Here is a 24272-nt window from a genome sequence, read left to right as displayed (position 1 = left end):
AGACAAATATGTAATAGAAAAGAGCTACTCCCTGCTCAACGAAGTGGACTCAACACCCCATATTAAACGCCTAAGAATATACCTGACTAGTAAGAATCTTAAAACCTATGGATTTATATGTCTCCGAAAGAGAATCAAGCGTGTGTACAGCGGCATAAACGCAGCAGTGAAAGGATTGGTGAGGTTCGGTGAGCAAATGCAGACCCTTTGAAGTCATATTGCATGGTACCCATTCCATGGTTCTCAACTCTCCAGGTTTAAGGGATTCTTCCTTCAGCTAAAACATGCATGTGGAACCCAGAGTATGATCCACCGTGTGATCGGGAAACGTGTTCAAATGTGTCTCAGATTTCGTCCCCTGGTACTCGGGTGCAACATTCCAGACGCTTTACTAACACTCTCCCCACTTGCAGAGTCAGTGCCTTTAATCTGCTGTTGGTCCCAGTTTGCAATTTCGGCGGAAAATGAACAGGAATAGGGAGAACCAATGAGAGACTAGCTGGAGGTGTCTGGATGGGCAAATTTAACTCTCATTTCTCACCAGGAAGAGGAATTAACCTAAGGCTCAGCATGCCATGCCAGTATCACACTAGGGCCTGAAGCAATCCTGCAGTGTTGCGGCCAGCTCAGAAGAAAGCGAGTTGAAGAAAGGAGCTCAGGGGCCCTGTAATTCACACACCTGCAGAGTTCTAAATGACAGCTATCGTCCAAAATTATATTGAAGTAAGGCTGCCAAGAGGACTTGAAAGCAGGGCAGAATTGCAGGAAACCGATTTCAGGAGGTAGACTGGAATTGCATGTAAAGCATAGGAAAAGAGGCAGAACGTCCACAATGATGCACTTGGCCAAAAAGGGCGTATGCGTATTTTCCTGAATATATTCAGGAAAAAATGCATACGCCCTTTTTGGCCAACCAAGCAAGCTTGCAAAGGAAATCTGCACTACAATGAAGTCTCACTGCCCCCCGGTCAAAAGGGCATTCTGAAAAAAGTGTAAAATCTAGAAAGGCAGGACAGGCCATGAAGAACTGGGAGCCTTCTTATGCTGATGGGCGGGATGTAAATTGCCAACAGCCACTCTGGAGAAGTGTATGGTGTTTCCTGAAACATCTAAAAAACAAAGCAACAGAGCCTAGGGCACTTCCACTTATGGTCCTATAGATTAGGGAAATTAAAATCAAAAAGACACAGCCACCCCAAAGTTTGGGACGGCTCTGTTTACAAGAACCTCGTTTACGGTACAAGTTCAATATCGCAGAAAGCGAAAAATGGATAAAGAAGTTGTGGTACTTACGTACAATGCAATATCACTCAGCAATGAAATCTATGTCATCAGGCCAGTAGCAGCATAATGAGTGGATTCAGGTACGATGATTCTAAGTGAAATAAGTCACAAAGAAAAAGAAACATCATAAGATATCACTAATACACGGAATGTAAACTTGGCTACACAGGAACTGAATTACAAAACAGAATAGGGTCTCAAATGTAGAAAACCATCTTATGCTTGCTTAAGGGGAAAGGTGAGTTGGGGTGCTGCATAAAACCAGAGATTGAAATTAACACAGATACCTTTCCATAAGCCAAATATGTAATAGACAAGAGCTACTGCTTGCTCAACGAAGTGGACTCAACACCCCATATTAAACGCCTAAGAATATACCTGACTAGTAAGAATCTTAAAACCTATGGATTTATATGTCTCCGAAAGAGAATCAAGCGTGTGTACAGCGGCAAAAATGCAGCAGTGATAGGTTTGGTGAGGTTCGGTGAGCAAATGCAGACCCTTTGAAGTCATATTGCATGGTACCCATTCCATGGTTCTCAACTCTCCAGGTTTAAGGGATTCTTCCTTCAGCTAAAACATGCATGTGGAACCCAGAGTATGATCCACCGTGTGATCGGGAAACGTGTTCAAATGTGTCTCAGTTTTCGTCCCCTGGTACTCGGGTGCAACATTCCAGACGCTTTACTAACACTCTCCCCACTTGGAGAGTCAGTGCCTTTAACCTCCTGTTTGGCCCAGTTTGCAATTTCTGCGGAAAATGAACAGGAATAGGGAGAACCAATGAGAGACTAGCTGGAGGAGTCTGGACGGGCAAATTTAACTCTCATTTCCCACCAGAAAGAGGAATTAACCAAAGGCTCAGCGAGCCATGCCGGAACCACACTAGGGCCTGAAGCAATCCTGCAGTGTTGCGGCCAGCTCACAAGAAAGCGAGCTGAAGAAAGGAGCTCAGGGGCCCTGTAATTCACACACCTGCAGAGTTCTAAATGACAGCTATCGTCCAAAAATATATTGAAGTAAGGCTGCCAAGAGGACTTGAAAGCAGGGCAGAATTGCAGTAAACCGATTTCAGGAGGTAGACTGGAATTGCATGTAAAGCATAGGAAAAGAGGCAGAACGTCCACAATGATGCACTTGGCCAAAAAGGGCGTATGCGTATTTTCCTGAATATATTCAGGAAAAAATGCATACGCCCTTTTTGGCCAACCAAGCAAGCTTGCAAAGGAAATCTGCACTACAATGAAGTCTCACTGCCCCCCGGTCAAAAGGGCATTCTGAAAAAAGTGTAAAATCTAGAAAGGCAGGACAGGCCATGAAGAACTGGGAGCCTTCTTATGCTGATGGGCGGGATGTAAATTGCCAACAGCCACTCTGGAGAAGTGTATGGTGTTTCCTGAAACATCTAAAAAACAAAGCAACAGAGCCTAGGGCACTTCCACTTATGGTCCTATAGATTAGGGAAATTAAAATCAAAAAGACACAGCCACCCCAAAGTTTGGGACGGCTCTGTTTACAAGAACCTCGTTTACGGTACAAGTTCAATATCGCAGAAAGCGAAAAATGGATAAAGAAGTTGTGGTACTTACGTACAATGCAATATCACTCAGCAATGAAATCTATGTCATCAGGCCAGTAGCAGCATAATGAGTGGATTCAGGTACGATGATTCTAAGTGAAATAAGTCACACAGAAAAAGAAACATCATAAGATATCACTAATACAAGGAATGTAAACTTGGCTACACAGGAACTGAATTACAAAACAGAATAGGGTCTCAAATGTAGAAAACCAACATATGCTTGCTTAAGGGGAAAGGTGAGTTGGGGTGCTGCATAATACCAGAGATTGAAATTAGCACAGATACCTTTCCATAAGCTAAATATGTAATAGACAAGAGCTACTGCTTGCTCAACGAAGTGGACTCAACACCCCATATTAAACGCCTAAGAATATACCTGACTAGTAAGAATCTTAAAAAACCTATGGATTTATATGTCTCCGAAAGAGAATCAAGCGTGTGTACAGCGGCATAAACGCAGCAGTGATAGGAATGGTGAGGTTCGGTGAGCAAATGCAGACCCTTTGAATTCATATTGCATGGTACCCATTCCATGGGTCTCAACTCTCCAGGTTTAAGGTATTCTTCCTTCAGCTAAAACATGCATGTGGAACCCAGAGTATGATCCACCGTGTGATCGGGAAACGTGTTCAAATGTGTCTCAGTTTTCGTCCCCTGGTACTCGGGTGCAACATTCCAGATGCTTTACTAACACTCTCCCCACTTGGAGAGTCAGTGCCTTTAACCTCCTGTTTGGCCCAGTTTGCAATTTCTGCGGAAAATGAACAGGAATAGGGAGAACCAATGAGAGACTAGCTGGAGGTGTCTGGACGGGCAAATTTAACTCTCATTTCCCACCAGGAGGAGGAATTAACCAAAGGCTCAGCGAGCCATGCCGGAACCACACTAGGGCCTGAAGCAATCCTGCGGTGTTGCGGCCAGCTCACAAGAAAGCGAGTTGAAGAAAGGAGCTCAGGGGCACTGTAATTCACAAACCTGCAGAGTTATAAATGACAGCTATCGTCCACAAATATATTGAAGTAAGGCTGCCAAGAGGACTTGAAAGCGGGGCAGAATTGCAGGAAACCGATTTCAGGAGGTAGACTGGAATTGCATGTAAAGCATAGGAAAAGAGGCAGGACGTCCACAATGAGGCACTTGGCCAAAAAGGGCGTATGCGTTTTTTCCTGAATATATTCAGGAAAAAGCACATACGCCCTTTTTGGCCAACCAAGCAAGCTTGCAAAGGAAATCTGCACTACAATGAAGTCTCACTGCCCCCCGGTCAAAAGGGCCATCTGAAAAAAGTGTAAAATCCAGAAAGGCAGGACAGGCCATGGAGAAGTGGGAGCCTAGTTAGGCTGATGGGTGGGATGTAAATTGCCAACAGCCACTCTGGAGAAGTGTATGGTGTTTCCTGAAACATCTAAAAAACAAAGCAACAGAGCCTAGGGCACTTCCACTTATGGTCTTATAGCTTAGGGAAATTAAAATCAAAAAGACACAGCCACCCCAAAGTTTGGGATGGCTCTGTTTACAAGAACCTCGTTTACGGTACAAGTTCAATATCGCAGAAAGCGAAAAATGGATAAAGAAGTTGTGGTACTTACGTACAATGCAATATCACTCAGCAATGAAATCTATGTCATCAGGCCAGTAGCAGCATAATGAGTGGATTCAGGTACGATGATTCTAAGTGAAATAAGTCACACAGAAAAAGAAACATCATAAGATATCACTAATACACGGAATGTAAACTTGGCTACACAGGAACTGAATTACAAAACAGAATAGGGTCTCAAATGTAGAAAACCAACTTATGCTTGCTTAAGGGGAAAGGTGAGTTGGGGTGCTGCATAAAACCAGAGTTTGAAATTACCACAGATACCTTTCCATAAGCCAAATATGTAATAGACAAGAGCTACTGCTTGCTCCACGAAGTGGACTCAACACCCCATATTAAAGGCCTAAGAATATACCTGACAAGTAAGAATCTTAAAACCTATGGATTTATATGTCTCCGAAAGAGAATCAAGTGTGTGTACAGCGGCATAAATGCAGCAGTGATAGGATTGGTGAGGTTCGGTGAGCAAATGCAGACCCTTTGAAGTCATATTGCATGGTACCCATTCCATGGTTCTCAACTCTCCAGGTTTAAGGGATTCTTCCTTCAGCTAAAACATGCATGTGGAACCCAGAGTATGATCCACTGTGTGATCGGGAAATGTGTTCAAATGTGTCTCAGTTTTCGTCCCCTGGTACTCGGGTGCAACATTCCAGAAGCTTTACTAACACTCTCCCCACTTGGAGAGTCAGTGCCTTTAACCTCCTGTTTGGCCCAGTTTGCAATTTCTGCGGAAAATGAACAGGAATAGGGAGAACAAATGAGAGACTAGCTGGAGGTGTCTGGACGGGTAAATTTAACTCTCATTTCCCACCAAGAAGAGGAATTAACCAAAGGCTCAGCGAGCCATGCCAGAACCACACTAGGGCCTGAAGCAATCCTGCGGTGTTGCGGCCAGCTCACAAGAAAGCGAGTTGAAGAAAGGAGCTCAGGGGCCCTGTAATTCACAAACCTGCAGAGTTATAAATGACAGCTATCATCCAAAAATATATTGAAGTAAGGCTGCCAAGAGGACTTGAAAGCGGGGCAGAATTGCAGGAAACCGATTTCAGGAGGTAGACTGGAATTGCATGTAAAGCATAGGAAAAGAGGCAGAACGTCCACAATGATGCAGTTGGCCAAAAAGGGCGTATGCTTTTTTTCCTAAATATATTCAGGAGAAAACGCATACGCCCTTTTTGGCCAACCAAGCAAGCTTGCAAAGGAAATCTGCACTACAATGAAGTCTCACTGCCCCCCGGGCAGAAGGGCCATCTGAAAAAAGTGTAAAACCCAGAAAGAGAGAACAGGCCATGGAGAACTGGCAGCCTAGTTATGCTGATGGGCGTGATGTAAATTGCCAACAGCCACTCTGGAGAAGTGTATGGTGTTTCCTGAAACATCTAAAAAACAAAGCACCAGAGCCTAGGGCACTTCCACTTATGGTCCTATAGCTTAGGGAAATTAAAATCAAAAAGACACAGCCACCCCAAAATTGGGGTCGGCTCTGTTTACAGGAACCTCATTTACGGTACAAGTTCAATATCACAGAAAGCGAAAAATGGATAAAGAAGTTGTGGTACTAACGTACAATGCAATATCACTCAGAAATGAAATCTATGTCATCAGGCCCATAGCAGGATAATGAGTGAATTCAGGTACGATGATTCTAAGTGAAATAAGTCACACAGAAAAAGAAACATCATAAGATATCACTAATACACGGAATGTAAGCTTGGCTACACAGGAACTGAATTACAAAACAGAACAGGGTCTCAAATGTAGAAAACCAACTTATGCTTGCTTAAGGGGAAAGGTGAGTTGGGGTGCTGCATAAAACCAGAGATTGAAATTAACACAGATACCTTTCCATAAGACAAATATGTAATAGACAAGAGCTACTCCTTGCTCAACGAAGTGGACTCAACACCCCATATTAAACGCCTAAGAATATACCTGACTAGTAAGAATCTTAAAACCTATGGATTTATATGTCTCTGAAAGAAAATCAAGCGTGTGTACAGCGGCATAAAGGCAGCAGTGAAAGTACTGGTGAGGTTCTGTGAGCAAATGAAGACCGTTTGAAGTCATATTGCACGGTACCCATTCCATGGTTCTCAACTCTCCAGGTTTAAGGGATTCTTCCTTCAGCTAAAACATGCATGTGGAACCCAGAGTATGATCCACCGTGTGATCGGGAAACGTGTTCAAATGTGTCTCAGTTTTCGTCCCCTGGTACTCGGGTGCAACATTCCAGACGCTTTACTAACACTCTCCCCACTTGGAGAGTCAGTGCCTTTAACCTCCTGGTTGGCCTAGTTTGCAATTTCTGCAGAAAATGAACAGGAATAGGGAGAACCAATGAGAGACTAGCTGGAGGTGTCTGGACGGGCAAATTTAACTCTCATTTCCCACCAGGAAGAGGAATTAACCAAAGGCTCAGCGAGCCATGCTGGAACCACACTAGGGCCTGAAGCAATCCTGCAGTGTTGCGGCCAGCTCACAAGAAAGCGAGTTGAAGAAAGAGCTAAGGGGCCCTGTAATTCACAAACCTGCAGAGTTATAAATGACAGCTATCATCCAAAAATATATTGAAGTAAGGCTGCCAAGAGGACTTGAAAGCGGAGCAGAATTGCAGGAAACCGATTTCAGGAGGTAGACTGGAATTGCATGTAAAGCATAGGAAAAGAGGCAGAACGTCCACAATGATGCACTTGGCCAAAAAGGGCGTATGCGTTTTTTCCTGAGTATATTCAGGAAAAAACGCATACGCCCTTTTTGGCCAACCAAGCAAGCTTGCAAAGGAAATCTGCACTACAATGAAGTCTCACTGTCCCTGGTCAAAAGGGCATTCTGAAAAAATTGTAAAATCTAGAAAGGCAGGACAGGCCATGGAGAACTGGGAACCTTCTTATGCTGATTGGTGGGATGTAAATTGCCAACAGCCACTCTGGAGAAGTGTATGGTGTTTCCTGAAACATCTAAAAAACAAAGCAACAGAGCCTAGGGCACTTCCACTTATGGTCCTATAGATTAGGGAAATTAAAATCAAAAAGACACAGCCACCCCAAAGTTTGGGACGGCTCTGTTTACAAGAACCTCGTTTACGGTACAAGTTCAATATCGCAGAAAGCGAAAAATGGATAAAGAAGTTGTGGTACTTACGTACAATGCAATATCACTCAGCAATGAAATCTATGTCATCAGGCCATTAGCAGCATAATGAGTGGATTCAGGTACGATGATTCTAAGTGAAATAAGTCACACAGAAAAAGAAACATCATAAGGTATCACTAATACACGGAATGTAAACTTGGCTACACAGGAACTGAATTACAAAACAGAATAGGGTCTCAAATGTAGAAAACCAACTTATGCTTGCTTAAGGGGAAAGGTGAGTTGGGGTGCTGCATAAAACCAGAGATTGAAATTAGCACAGATACCTTTCCATAAGACAAATATGTAATAGACAAGAGCTACTGCTTGCTCAATGAAGTGGACTCAACACCCCATATTAAACGCCTAAGAATATACCTGACTAGTAAGAATCTTAAAACCTATGGATTTATATGTCTCCGAAAGAGAATCAAGCGTGTGTACAGCGGCATAAACGCAGCAGTGATAGGATTGGTGAGGTTCTGTGAGCAAATGCAGACCCTTTGAAGTCATATTGCATGGTACCCATTCCATGGTTCTCAACTCTCCAGGTTTAAGGGATTCTTCCTTCAGCTAAAACATGCATGTGGAACCCAGAGTACGATCCACCGTGTGATCGGGAAACGTGTTCAAATGTGTCTCAGTTTTTGTCCCCTGGTACTCGGGTGCAACATTCCAGACGCTTTACTAACACTCTCCCCACTTGGAGAGTCAGTGCCTTTAACCTCCTGTTTGGCCCAGTTTGCAATTTCTGCGGAAAATGAACAGGAATAGGGAGAACCAATGAGAGACTAGCTGGAGGAGTCTGGACGGGCAAATTTAACTCTCATTTCCCACCAGGAAGAGGAATTAACCAAACGCTCAGCGAGCCATGCCGGAACCACACTAGGGCCTGAAGCAATCCTGCGGTGTTGCGGCCAGCTCACAAGAAAGCGTGTTGAAGAAAGGAGCTCAGGGGCACTGTAATTCACAAACCTGCAGAGTTATAAATTACAGGTATCATCCAAAATTATACTGAAGTAAGGCTGCGAAGAGGACTTGAAAACGGTGCAGAATTGCTGGAAACCGATTTCAGAAGGTACACGGGAGTCGCTCTTAAAGCATAGGAAAAGAGACAGAACTTGGAAAATAATGCACTTGGCAAAAGAGGGCATATGTGTTTTATCCAGAGCTCTCATAACCGAGGGGAGGAGATTCCCAGCAGGCTCCAACTGCCACCTGAAGGCTCACGTTGTCAAGGCAACGTGAGCAAGCCAGGCAGGAGTTACCTCACAGCAGAGGTCCCAGCTCACAGAAGGGTGAGAAAATCAGCCAACATCAGACTCTCACCAGAGGGCCCACATCACCAAGGGGATGGGAACCAGGCAGGAGTGTCTTCACACCAGTGGGGCCACATCATCGAAAGGTGAGGTACTCAGCACATGTGTCCTCAAACCAGAGGACCCACATCACCAAGGGCCTCGGAGTGAGGCAGGCAGGAGTAGCCTCACAACACTGGGCCCATAGAACAAAAAAGTGAGGAATCCAGCAGTTGGAACCTCCCAGCAGGCGGCCCAGAGCACCGAGGCTATGGGATCCAGGCCACAGTGAACTCACAGAAGAGGGCCCATGTCATGAAACTGAGCAACCCAGCCATTGGGACCTCAGAGCAGGAGGCCCACATCCCCATGGGGATATAAATCTGGTAGGAGTGTCCTCGCACCACTGAGAACGTATCAGAAAATTTTGGGAGACCAGCAGTTAGGGCCTGACGCCAGAGGACCCTCATCACCAAGGGAAGGAGGCTCCCAGCAGGCTCCAACTGCCACCAGAGGGCTGACGTCGCCAAGGTGATGTGTGCCAACCAGGCACGAATGACCTCACAACAGAGGGCCCACCTCAGAGAAGTGTGATGAACCCAGTCAGGATCACACTTGCACCAGAGGGCCCACATCACCAAATGGATTCGAACCAGGCAGGAGTGTCCTCACATGAGTAGGGCCACATCATCTAAAGCTGAGGAACCCAGAACATGTGGCTTCAAACCATAGGACACCCATCATCAAGGGGCTGGGAGTGAGGCAGGCAGGAGGAGCCTCACAAAAGAGGGCCCAAAAATAAGAAAGGTGAGGAGTGACCTCACAGCAGAGGGCCCACCTCACAGAAGGGTGAGGAACACAGCCAGGATCAGACTCTCACCAGAGGGTCCACATCACCAAGGGGATGGGAACAAGGCAGGAGTGTCCCCAAACCAGTGGGACAACATCATCGAAAGGTGAGGATCCCAGCACATGTAGCCTCAAACCAGAGGAACCACATCACTAAGGGGTTCGGAACGAGGCTGGCAGGACCAGCCTCACAACACAGGGTCCATAGAATATAAAAGTTGAGGAATCCAGCAGTTGGAACCTCCCAGCAAGTGGCCCAGAGCACCGAGGCTATGAGATCCAGGCCACAGTGAACTCACAACAGACGGCCCACATCATGAACCTGTGAGCAGCCCAGCCGTTGGGACCTCAGAACAGAAGGCCCACATCCCCATTGGGATGGGAACCTGGCAGGAGTGGCCTCGCACCACTTAGCACATATCAGAAAATGTTAGGAGCCCAGCAGTTAGGGCCTGACGCCAGGGGGCCCTCATAACTGAGGGGAGGAGACTCCCAGCAGGTTCCAACTGCCAACAGAGGGCCCACGTCTACAAGGAGGCATGCGTCAGCCAGGCAGTAGTGACCTCACAGCAGAGGGCCTATCTCACAGAAGGGTGAGGAACCGAGGCAGGATGAGACTCTCGCCAGAGGGCCCACAACACCAAGGGGATGGAAACCAGTCAGGACTGTCCTCCCACCAGTGGGGCCACATCATCGAAAGGTGAGGAACCCAGCACATGCGGCCTCATATCAGAGGACATACATCACAAAGGGGATGGGAGTGAGGCAGGTAGGAGTAGCCTAAATACAGAGGGCCCAAAGAATAAAAAAGGTGAGGAATCCAGCATTTGGAACCTCCCAGCAGGCGGCCGAGAGCACAGAAGCTATGGGATGCAGGCAGGAGTGAACTAACACCAGAGAGCCCACATCATGAAACTGTGAGCAACCCAGGCGTTGGGACCTCAGAGCAGAAAGCCCACATCCCCATGGGGATGGGAACCTGACAGGAGTGTCCTGGCATCACTGGGCTCACATCAGAAAACGTGGGGAGCCCAGCAGTTATGGCCTGATGCTAGAGGGCCGTCATCACCGAGGGCAGGAGGCTCCCAGCAGGTTCCATGTGCCAACAGAGGGCCCACGTCGCCAAGGTGATGTGTGCAAGTCAGGCAGGATTGACCTCACAGCAGAGGGCCTACCTCACAGAAGAGTGAGGAACCCAGCCAGGATAAGACTGTCACCAGAAGGCCCACATCACCAAGGGGATGGGAACCAGGCAGGAGTGTCCTCACACCAGTGGGGCCACATCATTGAAAGTTGCGGAACCCAGCACATGTGGCCTCAAACCAGAGGACCCACATCACGAAGGGGTTACGAGTGAGGCAGGCAGGAGGAGCATCGCAACACAGGACCCATAGAATACAAAAGTTGAGGAATCGAGCAGTTGGAACCTCCCAGCAGGCGGCCCAGAGCACAGAGGCTATGGCATCCAGGCCAGAGTGAACTAACAGCAGAGAGCCCACATCATGAAACTGTGAACAACCCAGCCGTTGGGACTTCAGAGCAGAAGACCCACATCCCAATGGGGATGTGAACCTGGATAGAGTGTCTTCGAACCACTGGGCGCACATCACAAAATGTGGGGAGCCCAGCAGTTAGGGCCTGACGCCAGAGGGCCCTCATCACCAAGGGGAGGAGGCTCCCAGCAGGCTCCAAGTGCCACCGAAGGCTCATGTCCACAAGGCGAGGTGAGCAAGCCAAGCAGGAGTGACCTCACAGCAGACGGCCCACCTCACAGAAGGGTGAGGAACCCAGCCAGGATCAGACTCTCAACAGAGGGCCCACATCACCAAGGGGATGTGAACCAGGCAGGAGTCTCCTAAGACCATTGGTCCCACATCATCGAAAGGTGAGGAACCCAGCACATGTGGCCTCAGACCAGACGACACACATCACGAAGGGGCTGGGAGTGAGGCAGGCAGGAGGATCCTCACAACAGAGGGCCTAAAAAATTAAAAAAGTGAGGAATCCAGCAGTTGGAACCTCCCAGCAGGCGGCCAAGAGCACAGAGGCTATGGGATCCAGGCCACAGTGAACTAACACCAGAGAGCCCACATCATGAAATTGTGATCAACCCAGCCGTTGGAACCTCAGAGCAGAAGGCCCACATCCCCACGGAGATGGGAACCTAAGAGGAGTGCCTGAGCATCACTGGGCTCACTAAGAAAAGTTGGGGAGCCCAGCAGTTAGGGCCTGACGTCAGAGGGCCCTCATCACAGAGGTGAGGAGGCTCCCAGCAGGGTCCAAGTGCCACCAGAGGGCTCATGTTAACAAGGCGAGGTGAGCAAGCCAGGCAAGAGTTACCTGATAGTAGAGGGCCCACCTCACAGATGGGTGAGGAACCCAGCCAGGATCAGACTCTCACCAGAGGGCCCACATCACAAAGGGGATGGGAACCAGTCAGGATTATCCTCACACCAGTGGGGCCTCATCATCTTAAGGTGAGGAACCCAGCACATGTGTCCTCAAACCAGAGGACCCACATCACCAAGGGCCTTGGAGTGAGGCAGGCAGGAGTAGCCTCACAACACAGGGCACATAATATAAAAAACGTGAGGATTCCAGCATTTAGACCTTCCAGCAGGCGGCTCAGAACACCGAGGCTATGGGATCCAGGCCGCAGTGAACTCACAGCAGAGGGCCCACATCATAAAACTGTGAGCAACCCAGGCGTTGGGACCTCAGCGCAGAAGGCCCACATCCCCATGGGAATGGGAACCTGGCTGGAGTGTCCTCGCACCACTGGGCGCACATCAGAAAATGTGGGGAGCCCACCATTTAGGGCCTGATGCCAGAGGGCCGTCATCACCGAGAGGAGGAGGCACCCTGCACGCTCCAACTGCCACCAGAGGGCTCACGTCTCCAAGGTGACGTGTGCCAGCCAGGCAGGAGTGACCTCACAGCAGAGGGCCTACCTCACAGAATGTTGAGGAACCCAGCCAGGATTAGACTCTCGCCAGAGGGCCCACCTCACCAAGGGGATGGGAACCAGGCAGGAGTGTCCTCACACGAGTGGGGCCACATCATCGAAAGGTGAGGAACGCAGCACATGTGGCCTCAAGCCATAGGACAGTCATCACCAAGGGGCTGGCAGTGAGGCAGGCAGGAGGAGCCTCACAACAGAGGGCACATAGAATAAAAAAGTTGAGGAATCCAGCAGTTGGAACCTCCCAGCAGGCGGCTCAGAGCACCGATGATAAGGGATCCTTGCCGGAGTGAACTCACAGCAGAGGGCCCACATCATGGTACTGTGAGCAAGCCAGCTGTTTTGACCTCAGAGCAGAAGGCCCATATCCCCATGGGGATGGGAACCTGGCAAGAGTGTCCTCACTCACTTGGCACACATCAGAAAATGTGGGGAGCCCAGCAGTTATGGCCTAAGGCAAGAGGGCCCTCATCACTGAGGGGAGGAGGATCCCAGCACACTCCAACTGCCACCAGAGGGCCCACGTCGCCAAGGTGACGTGTGCCAGACAGGCATGAATGACCTCACAGCAGAGGGGCCACCTCACAGACGGGTGGGGAACCCAGCCAGGATCAGACTCTCACCTGAGGGCCCACATCAGCAAGGGGATGGGAACCAGTCAGGACTGTCTTCCCTCCAGTGGGGCCACATCATCGAAAGGTGCGGAACCCAGCACATGTGGCCTCAAATCAGAGGACACATATCACAAAGGGAATGGGAGTGAGGCAGGCAGGAGTAGCCTAAAAACAGAGGGCCCAAAGAATAAGAAAGGTGAGGAATCCAGCAGTTGGAACCTCCCAGCAGGTGGCCGAGAGCACAGAAGCTATGGGATGCAGGCAGGAGTGAACTAATAGCAGAGAGCCCACATCATGAAACTGTGAGCAACCCAGGCGTTGGTACCTCAGAGCAGAAGGCCCACATCCCAATGGGGAGGTGAACCTGGCTGGAGTGTCCTCGCACCACTGGGCGCACATCACAAAATGTGGGGAGACCAGCAGTTAGGGCCTGACGCCAGAGGGCCCTCATCACCGAGGGGAGGAGGCTCCCAGCAGGCTCCAAGTGCCACCAGAGGGCTCATGTCCACAAGGCGAGGTGAGCAAGCCAGGCAGGAGTGACCTCACAGCAGACGGCCCACCTCACAGATGGGTGAGGAACCCAGCCAGGATCAGACTCTCAACAGAGGGCCCACATCACCAAGGGGATGTGAACCAGGCAGGAGTCTCCTAAGACCATTGGTCCCACATCATCGAAAGGTGAGGAACCCAGCACATGTGGCCTCAGACCAGACGACACACATCACGAAGGGGCTGGGAGTGAGGCAGGCAGGAGGATCCTCACAACAGAAGACCCAAAAAATTATAAAAGTGAGGAATCCAGCAGTTGGAACCTCCCAACAGGTGGCCAAGAGCACAGAGGCTATGGGATCCAGGCCTCTGTGAACTAACACCAGAGAGCCCACATCATGAAAATGTGAACAACCCAGCCGTTGGGACTTCAGAGCAGAAGGCCCACATCCCCATCGAGATGGGATCCTAAGAGGAGTGCCCAAGCATCATTGGGCTCACTAAGAAAAGTTGGTGAGCCCAGCAGTTAGGGCCTGACGCAAGAGGGCCCTCATCAACGAGGGGAGGAGATCCTCAGCACGCTCCTACTGCCACCACATGGCTGACTTCACCAAGGCAATGTGTGCCAGCCATGCAGGAGTGACCTATCAGCAGTGACCTCCCTCACAGAAGGGTGAGGAACACAGCCAGGAACAGACTCTCACCAGGGGGTCCACATAACCACGTAGATGAGAACTAGGCAGGAGTGTCCTCACACTAGTGGGGCCACATCATCGAAAGGTGAGGAACCCAGCAAAGGTGGCCACAAACCAGAGGACCCACATCACCAAGGGGTTGAGAGTGAGGTAGGTGTCTGGACGGGCATATTTAACACTCATTTCCCACCAGGAAGAGGAATTAACCAAAGGCTCAGCGTGCCCTGCCAGAAGCAGATTAGGGCCTGAAGCAGTCTTGCGGGTTTGCGGCCAGCTCACAAGAAAGCGAGTTGAAGAAAGGAGCTCAGGGGCCCTGTAATTCACAAACCTGCAGAGTTATAAATGACAGATAACGTCCAAAAATATATTGAAGTAAGGCTGCCAAGAGGACTTGAAAGCGGGGCAGAATTTCAGGAAACCGATTTCAGGAGGTAGACTGGATTTGCATTTAAAGCATAGGAAAAGAGGCAGAACATCGACAATGATGCACTTGGCAAAAAAAGGGCGTATGAGTTTGTTCCTGAATATATTCAGGAAAAAACACATACACCCTTTTTGGCAAACCAAGCAAGCTTGCAATGGAAATCCGAACTACTATGAAGTGTCACTTCCCCCCGGTCTAAAGGGCCATCTGAAAAAAGTGTAAAATCCAGAAAGGCAAGACAGGCCATGGGGAAAAAGGAGCCTTGTTATGCTGATGGGCGGGATGTAAATTGCCAACAGCCACTCTGGAGAAGTGTATGGTGTTTCCTGAAACATCTGAAAAACAAAGCAACAGAGTCTAGGGCATTTCCACTTATGGTCCTATAGCTTAGGGAAATTAAAATCAAAAAGACACAGCCACCCCAAAATTTGGGACGGCTCTGTTTACAAGAACCTCGTTTACGGTCCAAGTTCAATATCACAGAGAGCAAAAACTGGATAAAGAAGTTGTGGTACTTATGTACAATGCAATATCACTCAGCAATGAAATCTGTGTCACAAGGCCTGTACCAGCATAATGAGTGGATTGAGGCACGGTGATTCTAAGTGAAATAAGTAACACAGAAAAAGAAACATCATAAGGTATCACTAATGCACGGAATGTAAACTTGGCTACACATGAACTGAATTACAAAACAGAACAGGGTCTCAAGTTTAGAAAACCAACTTATGCTTGCTTAAGGGGAAAGGTGAGTTGGGGTGCTGCATAAAACCAGAGTTTGAAATTAGCACAGATACCGTTCCATAAGCCAAATATGTAATAGACAAGACCTACCCTTTGTTCATCGAAATGGACTCAACAATGAGGTATCACCTCACACCTGTTAGAATGGGCATCATCTGAAAATCTACAAACAACAAATGCTGGAAAGGGTGTGGAGAAAAGGAAGCCTCTTCCACTATTGTTGGGAATATAAATTGATACAGTCACTATGGAGAACAATATGGAGTTTCTTAAGAAACTAATAATAGAATTACCATATGATACAGCAATCCCAGTACTGGACATATACCCAGACAAAACCATAAATCAAAAAGAGACATTCACCGTAATGTTCATTGCATCACTATTTACAATATCGAGGTAATGGAAGCAACCTAAATGCCCACAGACAGACGAATGCATAAAGATGTGGTACATATATAAAATGGAATATTACTAAGCCATGAAAGGAATGAAATTGGGTCATTTGTAGAGACGTCGATGGATCTAGAGACTGTCATACAGAGTGAAGTAAGTCAGAAAGAGAAAAACAAATCTTGTATATTCATGCATATATGTGGAACCTAGAAAACCTGTACAGATTAACCGTTTTGCAAGGCATAAATAGAGCAACAGATGTAGACAACAATCGTATGGACAACAAGGGGGGAAAGCTCTTGGGGGTGGTGGTGGTGGGAGGAGTTGAGAGATTGGGATTGGCATGTAAACATTTATATGTATAAAATAGATAACCAATAAGAACCTGCTGTATAAAAATATAAAATAAAATTCAAAATTAAAAAGAAATAAAATTTAAAAAATAAAACAGAAAAAACAATTATTCCCTTCACATACATGTATTTATATGAATAAATTATTTCCATGCTTATATCTGTAAATACAAAAAAGAGGAATAAAATCTACCTTGAACCAAAAACAAAAAAGAGAAAAAAAAAAACAGAACCCACCAGTTACTCAGAGGAAAACCGTATCAGGGCACTTGCTCCAGTTGTAAACAATTCTGAAGTTGGTCAGTGGTGGGGAATCGTCTCCCATTCAGCCAGCAGCCCCCACACAACAAGCGTCCTCATTGCAAAGCTGGGGCACTGTGCCGAGGCATCTGTGAGTAAACGTGAGCTGAGCCCCAGGCCAGTTGCTGCTGAACTGTTCCCACCCTTCCCAGGTAAAACACCTGAATATATACAAGGACTTGAAAGCCTAGAGGAAGGGCCATGGAGCCACACGAGTGACAGCATGCCAGCTGACTTGGTGCCTGCAGGCCAGCCAGGATGGTCCTGGCCCTGGGTGCTCTTCTGGAAGATTTCCATTTCCCTGCCTGAGATACCCGTCCTGTCCCTGCCCCCACTGCTTTTTTCCTTCCTCACCTCTGCCCAGGGAGCAATTCCAGCAGCAGGTATGGGTGACACATCCTCTTCTTTAGCAGGTGGCAGCCTGGCAACTGCTGCAGAAAGTCCAGCAGAGCCCCACTCACACTGGGCCACCCACAAAGCCGTGGCCTCTCACTCCCTCCCACCAGCCCAGCCCCGAGACTGCTGACAGGGCAGAGAAAATGGCGTCAGACACAGCTGCAGGGGCTCTTGCTGCCTGGAGTGGTATTTATATTGATCTCAACCCAGGCACACCTGGGGAGGGCTGGCCGGCACCGTAAGGCTGCCCAGGTCAGCCAATCGTCACCCCTCAGGGGCTCACAGTTGCAGAAAATGGAACTTGCTGAACCGGCCAGGTCCAAGGAACAGGTGTGGGCTCCTGAGAGTCAGGATAGACAAGGGGCTGCAGCTTTGGCTTGTTTTCTAATCATTTTATCTGGCCCATGAGTGGGAGACAACTTCAAGAAAACCCTCTCCTAATGAGAGGAACCCAGGAGTCAGGGAGAGGAGGGGTGGGTGGTGGTTGGAGACAGAGGCCTGGTGCCCCGGGTGCAGTGGAAGTCTCTGGAAGACCAGGTGGAGGGAGGCCACACAGAGTGATGCCCAGGGTCACAGACCTGTCGGAGCTGCTGTTTGTTAGTTCAAGTCCTGCTCTGAGGTGCTCTGTGTCAGCTCTGAGCGACAGGTGAGCTGGGGGTGCTCTTCAATGAGGGCTATGTGCACGGTTCCTGTGTGCCCAGCCCTGCCACGGTACCTGCAAGGGTAGCTCTGTATCCTGGGAGGGGCCTGACCACGAGAGCCCCGTGGGCTGGGTTGGGGGTGGGGTACCTGCCCAGGAGAGCTCCATATCCTGGGATTGGCCTGACCACGAGAGCTCCATGGGCTGCTGGGGACCTGGTAAAGGATGTCAGGACAGTCAGTGAAGCCACCGAGGATATACCTCCAGTTGCTCCTAATTCCTACACCCTGCTGGTCATTCTACCAACCACCAGGACATGGTATTCTGTATTAGTCTTCAATGATGCCTTCTTTTGTATTCCATTAGTCCCAGAGTCACAAGAAATTTTGGCTTGTGAGTGGCAGGACTCAACATACAACTAAACAATACTTCCGGGCCGTCTTGCCCCAAGGGTTCAAAAATTCCCACACCATCTTTGGGGAAAGCTTAGCTAAAGACCGAAAAGTTCTACCTCTGGAAAAGGAAACCCTCCTTCAATATGCAGACGACATTCTGATCGCCAGCCCTACTAAGGAGGCCTCTGAACTACCAAGCCAATAAAGGATAGAAGTTGTCCAAGAAAAAGCTCAAATATCACAGACTGCGGTGACCTGCCTGGGCTTCATTCTCACACAAGGTCGGAGAAGCCCATCCCAGGAAAGGGAAGAAACCATTTGCAGCCTTACCCCTTTCTAAAACGAGAAGACAGCTTAGGGGTTCCTGGGGAGGCCAGGGTTTGCTGCTTCTGGATCCCTAACTACAGTCTACTAGCTGGGCCTCTATATGAAACACTGAAAGGAAAAGATGATGATCCTTTTGAACAGAATCCAGAAGTGGCCTTTCAAGAATGGAAAGAGCAGTCAATTCAGACCCTTGCCCTGGAACTCCCTAATTGAGCTAAACCCTTTGACCTTTCCATTCCCGGTGAAAGGTGAATCGCCATTGGAGAATTAGTGCAAAAACTGGGACCACTTGAAATGGAACAACGCAAGAATGCCATCCAGGTAGGATAAACTACAGTCACCAAGGGGCTTGGCCCACTGCCACATCTGGCCAAGATACTGGCGGTATCTAAAAACCTGGAAATCAGCAGCCCAAAAGGCCACCTCCCTCCTAAGGGAAAAGGACCCCACGTGGTGATCCTAATCACCAACCATGCCCTGAAGTTGCAGGGTTCGCTCCGTGGGCACACCGACCTCGAGTGAGGAGGCCCTCCAACTCCAACATCCAGAGAGATAACCGGGGGCAGCAGGGCACCATGACGACTCGTGTGAACATCACTTGACCTGGAGTTTCTCTCATAAAACAACAATAGTGTGTCCCGAAGGAGTAGACTACTGCTTGCAGGACTTACTGCACCCGGAGGGGAGCTAATAATCTTGGCGGGGGAACCGTATATCACACTGTCACCATAGAAAAGCCTACAGACACCGTGATGATGGTGGCCAATAAGACCGGCTGGACTCCTGTTTACTTCAAAAGGCTGTTGACTCAGTGGCCATCATGGTCCTTGATCACCACTGACCCTGGACTGTCTGGGAGTTGAGCGGGCAGGGCTCTGACACCTGGTGCTGTTTTTACGTTAATTCAGGGACCTAATTGAAGAAAGAGCAGACTACTGGACAGAGCATCTAGGCTGGCAGAAACGGTCAGCCTAAGGTGGCCGAACAAATGTGGGGCGGGGTGAAACCGGCCCCCACAGCGTCTCTGCACATCTCTTTCCTGGACCCTTAAAGGTCATTAGAATCTATAACACTTCCAATGCTGGTGCTCAGGCGGACGAGCAGGGAGGCAGGGGTCCTGGGGCCAATCAACGTCACCTGGAGGCTGCTGGGGAGAAGTTCTGACCCTCGTCCCCTGGTATGAGGGCTCCCAACTCAGCACTCAGCAGTTACAGAAGAAGGGTCTGCACCCTCAGCACTCCAAGAATGAGGAATGGGACAAAAGGCAGAGGAGGGGTTTGTCCCCAGCAAAGCCCATTAAAAATCCCTGGGAGATAAAAATAGAATCTGGGCAATAAAGTCAAGTCTGACCTTTTTTATCCTTTGTGCTTTGTCTAATTTCACGTGCTCCTAGGGTCCCGCATACAGAGGTTCCACACCCGGCACTTCAGACCAGATTTCCTAGTGCAGAATGGCTGGGTCGACACCTCAGCTCCTGGGGCCCAGTGCAGACTCCGAGATATAGAGCCTGAGCTGCAGCCAACCCGGCCCTCGAGAGCTCCGCCCCCTCCCTCCCACTGACTCTGACAGGATCTCTACACAGCAGCCCAGCCCACAGCCCACGGGGTAGTGCATGCTCTCACCTCTCCATTCTCTGATCAAAATATAAAGTTTCCTTTGCTTGTGAACCAAACTCAGTCTCGATCTGTTGGCCCCAATGACACTGGGCAGGGGGACACTTGTTGGGGTCCACTCTGGAGGATCAGTAACAGAAATTGAGACTACTGTAACTTCAATGAACAGATGTGTGAGCCAAACTGTAGTTAACATAGAACAGTTTATAAGGCTCGGGTAAAATAAGATGTTTCTAACACTTCCATTTGATATTTCCATCACTTTATTATAAGCAAGTTCAGTGAAAAGGTTTGTCTTATTTGTCAGGTCAATATTAGAGAAATGAAGTGATTTCTTTCCAAGGATGTACATCTAATAATCTTGGTTAAAGCTTCAATCTTGTTTTAAATGCTTTTCCATTGAAAATGATACCTCTCTTTCAGCTCCCCCATTTCTGAGAAGTATAAAATCTTATAATTTATTATTACCAAAGGGGAAAGGTGGGAGGAGGGATAAATTAACAGTTTGGAATTAAAACATACACACTGCTATGTATAAAATAGATCATCAACAAGGAACTACTGTATAGCACAGGGAACTACACTCAATATTTTGCAATAACCTATAAGGGGAAATAATCGGAAAAAGAATAGATATTTTTATTGACATCATCTATCAATGACAGTTAAAGTGTAACCTAAGGGAAGCCGGTGGTGAGTGCTTCTGACCCTGAAGACTTCAATCATCTAAAGTTTGGACTCTGCCTACTTCCCAAGGCCCTTAATGAACATATGTGTAGCCGTAGCTTAAAAATTTCCCCAGTTTGGGTTTCGGGGAGACACTGATTTTGAAAAAGCCCTGGTGTTCTCCTTACATGAATGGGACCCTTCCTACTGCTAAAACATGTCTGTCACACCCAGAGGATGGTATACCGTCTGATCGGGAAGAATTTGGAAAAGGCATCTCATCTCCTCATCTCCTGGTGCTCGGGTTCACCCCTCCAGCGTCTTTACTAACAGTCTCCCCACTTGGAGATGTCAGCACTGTCAACATCCTGTTGCGTACAGTTTGGAATTTGCCCAGAGGATGAAGCGGAAGGATGAGGAACAATGAGAGACAAGTCCTAGGTGTTCAGACAGGCACATGTCACTCTAATTTCCAATCAGGAAGACGAATTGACCAAAGGCTAGGGTTGCCCATGGAAACAGTATAGGGCTTGAGGAAATCCCACTGCTTTGTGGCCAGTTCCCATAAACACAAGTTGAACAATGGAACTCAGGGACAGTAAAATTCACGAAACTGCAGAGTTGAAAATATCTATCACTGAAAAATGTCTTGAGGAAAGTCAAAGAAAAGGATTGGTAAGCAAGGGAGAATGACAGGAAAGGGATTTGAGGAGGTAGAAAGGACTCGCCATTAAGCACAAGAAAAGGGGCTGAACATTGCCAACATTGCAGTTGGCCAAAAAGGCTGTATGCGTTTTTTTCTGTATATATTCAAGAAAAGGGCATACACTTTTTTAGCCAACCAAACAGGTGGGCACTGGAAATCAATACTACAAAAGATATCACTTCGCATCAGTCAGAAAAGCCATCCTCATAAAGTGTAAACACCAGAAATGCAGGACAGGGCAAGGAGAAGAGGGAGCCCTGTGAGGCTTATAGTGGAAATGTATATTGCCAACGGCCATTCTGGAGAAGTGTATTGTGTTTACTAAAGCATCTAAAAAATGAGCTACAGAGCATAGGGCACTTGCACTCATGGGCGTATATCTTGGGAAAAACAAAAATCGAGAGGACACAGGCACCCCAATGTTTACTGCCTCTCTGTTTAAAAGATCCTCGACTAGGATATAACTTAAATGTCTCTGGAGGGAAAAAATGGATAGAGATGTGGTACTTATGTAGAGTGGAATATTACTCAGCCTGGAAATCAATGAAATATGGCCAGTTGTAACAACTCCGGAGGAGTTACGTATGATCATTCTAAGTGACATAATTCAAAAAGAAAAAGACACATATCATAAGATATCACTTAAAGGTGGAATCCAAAATGGCTACACATGAAATAAATTACAAAACAAAAACATAGTCAAATATGTAGAAAACACGCGTAAGGCTGCTAAACGGGAAAGGTGGGGAGGGGTGAGGCATCATCCAGGAGGTTGAAATTAGCAAAGATACCATTCCAAATACCAAACTGATAATCAACAAGGCCTACACGGTAGCTAAAAGAACTGCACTCAGCACACTCAAGTCACCGGAAAAGAATATCTATGACTGGTAAGAATCTGAAAAAGAATTTATTGATGTCTCTCTGTACGTGAATCAAGTGGATGTACAGCAGCAAGAAACAGAGCTTTGAAAATCAGTTGTAACCAATATAGTAATAAATTGAAAAAAATAAACGACAGAGAGACAGAGAAAACCTCTTACAACTTTTCCTCAGGGACGGTGATGCAACATGGATTGAACACATCTAGACCCACAGCAGGATGAGACATAAGGCTGGAAACTGTTCGCGCTAAGAGAAATGTGAGGTTGGGTGAGGAAATGCACACCCTTTAAAGTAATACTACCTGGTACCCATTCAATGGGTCCCAAATCTGCAGGTTCAAGGAATCTTCCTACAGCTAAAACATGCATGGAAAACATGCATGGAAAACACCATGTGATCGGGAGATGTGTCTAAAATGCACCTCATTTATCCTCTCCTGGTGCTCCTGTTCATCATTCCAGCCACGTTACTTAGAATCTCCCCACTTAGAGAATCAGCACATTTAAACTTCTGTTTCACACATTTTGCAAATTGTGAGGAGGATGAACGGGAAGAGGGGGAACCAATGAGAGAATAGTTGTAGGGGTTTGGACGGGCACATGTCACTCTAATTTCCCATTAAGAGTAAGAATTAAAAAAAGGCTCAGCCCGCCTCGCCGGAGCCAAAATAGGGCCTGAAGCAATCCTGCGGCTTTGAGGCCAGCTCACAAAAGAGCAACTTAAAAAATGGAGCTCAGGGTCACTGCAATTCACAAACCTGCAGAGTTATAAATGAAAACTAACGTCCAAAAATATGTTGAGGTAAGGCAAAGAAGAGGATCTGAATGCAAGACAGAATTGCAAGAAACAGATTTCAAGAGATAGATTGGACTCGTCCTTAAAGTACATGAAAAGCGGCAGAATTTCGACAATGATGTAGTTGGCCCAAAAGGGAGTATGCGTTTTTTCCTGAATATATCCAGGAAAAAACGCATACGCACTTTATGGGCAACCAAGCAAGCAAGCAATGCAAATGTGCACAACAAAGAAGTCTCATTTCCCACCGGTCAAAAGGGCCATCCGAAAAAATTGTAAAAACCAGAAATGCAGGACAGGCCATGGAGAACAGGGAGCCTTTATACGCTGATGGACAGTGTGTGAACTGCCGAGAGCCACTCTGGAGAAGTGTATGGTGGTTCCTAAATCATCTAAAAAACAGAGCTACAGAGCATAGGGCACTTCCAATCATGGAAGTATATCTAGGGAAGTCTAAAAATCAACAAGACACAAGCACACCACAGTTTAGGGCTACTCTGTTTACAAGAACCTCAACTTCAGTACACCTTAAATATCCCAGGAAAGAGAACAATGGATAAAGAAAATGTGGTACTTATGTACAATGGAATATCTCTTCACCATGAAATCAATGTAATAAGGCTAGTAGAAGGATAAAGAGTGGATTTAGGTCCGATAATACTACTTGAAATAAGTCAAACAGAAAAAGAAACATATCATAAGATATCACTTATAGAGGGAGGATAAATATGGCTGCACAAAAAATGAATTACAAAACAGAACAGTGTCTCACATTTAGAAAACACACTTATGTCAGCTTAAGGGGAAAGGAGAGGTGGGGTGATGCATAAAACCAGAGTTTGAAATTAGCACAGATACCGTTCAATAAACCAAATAGGTATTAGACAAGATCTACACCTTGCTCAATGAACTGGCCTCAACACACCCTATACACCGCAGAGAAATATATCTGAGTAATAAGAATCTTAAAACCCATGTATTGATATATCTCCATAAGGGAATCAAGTGTGTGCAGAGCGGCACAAACACAGCAGTGAAAATGAGCTAAACCCCATTATAGAAATAAATTTTAAAACCAAAACGCAGAAACAATGAAAGAGAGAAAAATTCTTACAAAATTC

The sequence above is a fragment of the Pseudorca crassidens genome, assembly GCF_039906515.1.
Source record: "Pseudorca crassidens isolate mPseCra1 chromosome 1 unlocalized genomic scaffold, mPseCra1.hap1 SUPER_1_unloc_3, whole genome shotgun sequence".
Classification (NCBI taxonomy): Eukaryota; Metazoa; Chordata; class Mammalia; order Artiodactyla; family Delphinidae; genus Pseudorca; species Pseudorca crassidens.
Note: the sequence above shows the minus strand (reverse complement) of the source record.